Source organism: Tupaia chinensis, unplaced genomic scaffold (assembly GCF_000334495.1).
Source record: "Tupaia chinensis unplaced genomic scaffold, TupChi_1.0 Scaffold000602_1, whole genome shotgun sequence".
In the NCBI taxonomy this organism is placed as follows: domain Eukaryota; kingdom Metazoa; phylum Chordata; class Mammalia; order Scandentia; family Tupaiidae; genus Tupaia; species Tupaia belangeri.
In genome coordinates this window covers 902,604-908,369 of record NW_006160120.1, presented here as the reverse complement: position 1 = coordinate 908,369, position 5,766 = coordinate 902,604, and the positions used below count along the sequence as shown (strand labels likewise).

Genomic DNA, 5,766 nt, shown 5'->3' with positions numbered 1-5,766 from the left:
CCACCTTGGACTATAATACATTGTACTCATTTGTTTGTTTATTATTTGTCTTTCCCCAAACCCCAAATGTAAGCCTTATAAGGTCAGGGAGTTTAATGTGGAAAGTATCTGTGATTAATCCCAAGCTTACTGGACATGAAAACCAAGGGAAGTATGGAGTATTGAGTCAGCGTTGGAAGGCGTCTATCACAGCCATGCCCGAGGCCAAGTGGCAAGATCCTGGATGAACTCGGAGTGTCCTGACTCAGGTCGAAGCCTCTAGGTTGGATGTGAGAGAAGACAATTTAGATCTGCATCAGGGAAATAATTCCACCAGAATCGGGCCAAGGGTGAACTGGATTTTGGAGGGGTGGAGAGTCAAGAAAGCACTATTGTTCACACGGTGGGTCTCAGCCCCACCAGCCCATTAAACTCTGCTGGGAGCTTTAAAAATCCCAATGCCCAGACTGCATCTTAGACAGTGAAATCAAACTCTGGGAGGGTGGGAGCTGAGTATCAGCATTTTAAAAATTTTATTTATTAGGGCCAGCAGGTAGGTGCCATAGTGGTTAAGGTGCTTCAAGTCCTGGACCCAGAAGCTTGAAACTTGTGCTGGGTGTGAGTGCGTGCATACCCAAAATTCCAATAGGAGAATGAAGGAGAAGGGATTGCAGCATGGCCATTCCCCTTAGGGGGAGATTTCTTACCTTCTTTCTTTCTCTGGCGAGCATATTCACCCTATAGCAAAATCTCTCTCAAAACAGTTTTTAAAAATATTTATGTATTTATTTATTTAAAGAGAGACCGAGAGAAAGAGGGAGAAGTGCCCTTGACAGGGTCTCTCCACACCTCGATTCTTCCTAAATAGCCTTCCAGTCAGCTAGGATTTTGGGTGTGCCTAGCATGCTCAGGTCAACCCAGGATCCGAACCTGGTGCCTTCTCCTATGGCTGTGTGGCAGCACTATTGCATGCACCACCAGGGCTGGGCCAGCATCAGCTTCGTTGTTATATGGCTTGTGCACTTGCTGGAGAGAAACAGAGGGAGTGAGAGGAAGACAGAAAGTGAGAAAGCACCCCCAAGGGGCATGACCATGCTGCAATCCCTTCTCCTCATTCTCCTCAGAGATCTCAGACACGCACGCACACATGCCTGTGTGTTTTTCAAGTTGCTGAATCTGGGACTCAAACTGTGGATCCAGGTACCTTGCCCACTGCCACTGGCTACCATCAGTGTTTTTGTCAGTCTGTTTGTTCTTTTAGAGAGAGATTTTTGCAATAGTGTATATGTGCTTGCCAGAGAGACAGAAAGCAACAAATTACCCCCTAGGGGGAATGGCCATGCCATAGTCCCTTCTCCTCCATTCACCTCTTGGGATTTTGGGCATGCACACACACATGTGCCCGGCATGAGGTTTAACCCACTGGGCCTAGGACTTAAACTGCAGTCAACTATGTGGGAGTCCAGAGATGCAACCATTATGCCATCTGCTCTTCCCACCATCAGTGTTTTTGAAAGCTCCCAGGCGATTCCAACGTGCAGCCCCAGCTGAGCACCCACTACACAAGAAGTTTAGGAGTGCGACTGGCTCCTGTTCTCTGAGAGTAACTCACATGGGGAGGAGCCTCTGACCGAATACCCACATTGTTGACAACTCTTTATTTCACTTACATTTTTCTAAAAAAAGTTTACTTACTGGGGCCAGCAAGTGGTGTAGTGGTTAAGGTGTTGGTCTCCCACATGGCTGACAGCAGTTCTAGTCCTGGACCTGGTGGCTTGCTTTCTCACTTTCCCTTTCTTTCTCTTTGGTCAAATTAAAAAAATAATAAATAAAAGAAATAGTTCTTTTAAAAAAAGTTTATGTATTTATTTCTTCCATGAGTGAGAGAGACAGAGAGAGAAAAAGAGAGAGAGGTGGCCCAGCAGGGTCTCAACATCATGACCTACCCCACTTTTCAACCGGCCCAGATCATGAGTAAGCCTGCACCTAGTGTACTCAGGAAGGTCTTTGGACTTGAACTGGGAACCTTCCCAAGTGGGACTGGCTCAAAGGACATCATGTTTTACTGCTGGGTCACTGTCTGGCCTCGACAACTCTTTTGAATCCATGAGGGGCTTTGGTGCATGAAGAAAAAAAAACTATTTTACCTTATTTTCTGCTCAGTCTTAATGTCATGGTTCTGGTATCTAATAATCACATATGCTATGAATCATTATTGTGCAGTGGTCAGGCATGTGGATTTTGTGGCCAAACTACTGGGATTTGAATTCCCATTTTGAGGCTCTGTGTCCTTGGCTAAATTACTCTAACTATCTATACTTTAGTTTCCTTCTCTGTAAAATGGTGATATATGCAGGGACTTCAAAAGTTCATGGACGGGCCAGCTGATGACGTGGAGGTTAAGGTGGCTGGGTCCTACAAGGCTGACTGGTTGGTTTGAGTCTGCTTAAAAATCACTCAAGGAGTCTGTGAGTGTGTGCCCAAGATTCTGAGAGGAGAAATGGAGGAGAAGAGATTGCAACGTGGTCTTCCCCTTTGGGGGGTGATTTCTCACTTTCTCTATCTCTGTGTGGTGAGCACACGTGCCCTATAACAAAAACAGAAACAAAGTCCATAGACAAATGAAATTAAAGTACAACTTTATCTTGGTACAAAAATATTTTGAAATCCACACATAGTTTTTCATAAAACACCGTTTTCCATGACAGTTTTGAAGAGTCCTCTATTAGCTCCTACCTGGTAGGGTCATTTAAGTGTTTGGTTAGTAAATTATGTAAACCTCTTAGAATAGAGCCCATTACAGAGCAAGCACTCAGTGAGTGTTGGCTATTATTATTCATGAATAAACGAGATGGAAAACCAACATTTGACATACAAGACAAACTTAATTAAATTCTCTTGACTAATATAGACTGCAATTACAAATTTCAGTAAAGCTGGTTCTTTTGAATAGTTCCAGCATATTAAACAGTGGACCAAGCACACACAAATTCACTGGTGATAGAACTTAATACCCTTACACCTAGGTCAGGTACAGAAGTGTTGAACTCACACACTCTATTTTTATTTTCATATTTTTAGAATTTTTCAGGGTTCTAATTTTTTACCCTCTTCCTACACTCATTAAAAAATATCTTCATGGGCATTTGCTCATCTTACCTGGACTCAAAAAAAAGGAGCATTATCTCAAACTTGCCACCTCTGTAGGGTCTGAGTTGTCAATTGGCTGATTTCTCATCAGAGCAGTGGGTCTGGTTGTAAATTTCAAAGTGATTCAAATTTGAGTATGTTAAGTTCTTTTTTAGTAATGTAATTTCCCTCTGCTGTGTCAGTTGCCCTTTAATCCCTATGTTCTAGTGGCATTCCATCTTGAAAGACCTTTTTCTCCCCAGATGAAATGTTCCCTGAGTTTCTCATGGTAGGGAGGAATTGACCCAGTGTTGCTGGTATTATGATATGTTATCATATTTGATGGCATTATTAGAAACATATTTTTGTTGTCACTATTTTTTAAAAAGAATTATTTAGCTTTATTTATTTACTTCAGTTGGACCAGACACACACACACACACACACACACACACAGAGAGAGAGAGAGAGAGAAAAATGGAAAGAGAGAATGCAAGCTGCCAGGTTCCAGTTGCAGTCAACTATGTGGGAGTCCAGCGCCCTTACCACCATGCCATCTGCTGGCCCCTGTTGTCACTATTTTTTAATTACCAGAAGGTACATGCACTCACCAGAGAGAGACAAAGAAAGAGAAAGGGAAAGGAGAAAGCAACTTCTACTGGGAAATGAAGGCTCCACAATCCCTTCTCCTCCATTTCTCCATCCTGTCGGGATTTGAGGCCTGCATGCACATGCACCTGGTGTGTTTTGCAATCTGTCATGGCAGGGATTTGAACCACAGTCAGCCATGTGGGATCTGGTTTCCTAAACCACCAGGCCACAGGGCCAACCCTGTTATTACTGTTTTTGATAGAGTTCCACTTCTGTTTCTGATACTGAAAGTGCCCATGTTAACAACTCTCCCCAAAAGAGGCTTTATAAACTACAAATTCTTATTTCTTAAAAATTCATAGAGGGCTGAGGACATAGAAAAACTAAACTCCAAGCGGAAGTACCAAGATACCATAGAGGGGAAGAAATTCACAGTGGCTCTAAATCCTGGTGCAACTTTCTGAGGAAGAGGAATAGGCCTAGAGGGAGTCTGAGAAGCCAGCTGCATTTTCAGCAGCTGCAGGTGAGCTGCTGTGCATATCAGAATGGAGAAGGGGAACTGGGGCTGTCAAAAAGCTTATCACCAGACGCACGATTCAAAGGAAAATTTGATCAACCTAACTATATCAAAATTAGAAATGTTTACTCTGTGAAAAACTTGGTTAAGAGGATGAAAAGACAAGCTACAGACTGAGAGAAGTACTTGCACACAGCAGAGTCAACAAAGGACTGATGGCTAGAATATATAAAGAACTCTCAGAACTCAACAGCAAAATAGCCAGACAGCCCAATTCAAAAACCCGCACAGAATAAGAAGAGATAAATAGTAAAGGGGTACAGGGGAGGCAAATGAGCAGATGAAGAAATGGTAAACATCACTAGATGGTAGGGAAATACAAGTTTAAATGACCACCAGGGGCCAGTAGGTGGTATAGTAGTTAAGATGCTGACTCCCATGTGGCTGACCATGGTTCGAGTCCCAGACCTGGCGGCTTTAAACTCATGTTGGGTGTGTACACATGTGTGGCCAAAATCCCAAGAGGAGAATAGAGGAGAAAAGATTGTGGTGTGGCCATTCCCCCTGGGAGGTGATTTCTCACTTTCTGTCTATCGCTCTCTGTCATTCCAGCAAGCCCGGGTGCCCCTATAGCCAAAATCTCTCAAACGAACAAACAAAAACAAACCATGAAGAGTTGTCACTGCATCCCTATCTGAATGGTTAAAATACAAAATAGTCGCAACATCAAATGCTGTCAAAGTGGAGGGGATACTGCATTATTTATATAGAAATGCAAAATGAAACGGCTGCTTTGGAAAAGTTGGACAGTTTCTTTTTTTAGTTTTATTTATTCATTCATTTATTTTAATTTGACCAGAGAGAGACAGATAGAGAGGGAGAGAAAGTGGGAAAGCAAACCACCAGGTCCAGGACTTGAACTGTGGTCAGCCATGTGGGAGTGTCCAGCGCCTTAACCATCACACCACCTGCTGGTCCCAAAAGACTAAAATGCACCTGCCACACAGCCCAGCCATCGCATTTGTCCCAGAGAGAATAACAGTGTCCACTGCCCTAATAGCCCCCGGGGGCGCTCGTTTCGCCCGCACTGCGCTAAGCGCGCCTCACTTAAGCTTCCCAACCACGCTCACGTCCGGTAGAGGCTGACACCGTAGGTGCTCGTACTTTTAAGATGCGTAAACTGAGGCTCAGAGGTCATGGCTCCAGCCACGAGTTGGTTTGTGGCAGAGCCCTGGAATCTGGACCCAGGTAATACGCGTGAACAACTTAATCCTCGCCTGGCCCCTATCGCTCGTTTCACAAGCGAGTAAACGCTGGCGGCGGGGAAAGGTTAAGCCATGTCCCAGGCAAGTTGCGATGCTTCAAGTCAAGTGGCTGGGGTCCGCTTCCCTCGTTCTCCTGCCTAAATTTTTCCAAGTCCCAGCCCCTTTCATCCAGCCCCAGGGGCGCCCGCACCACCCTTTGTCCCCGGAGGAGTAGGCCGAGGGCGGGCTCCCAGCCACAGTCCCCTCCCCGAGTCCTCCCTCGGCTTTAAGCCGGCGCCCGGGGCC

The 5,766-nt window shown here is 44.8% G+C and overlaps 1 protein-coding gene across 1 annotated transcript in view; it reads left to right on the top strand.

The window, feature by feature from the left end:
- Positions 1-5,766, top strand: part of SLC13A3 (solute carrier family 13 member 3) — a 102,877-nt gene that overhangs the window by 8,568 nt on the left and 88,543 nt on the right. The window lies entirely within an intron of this gene.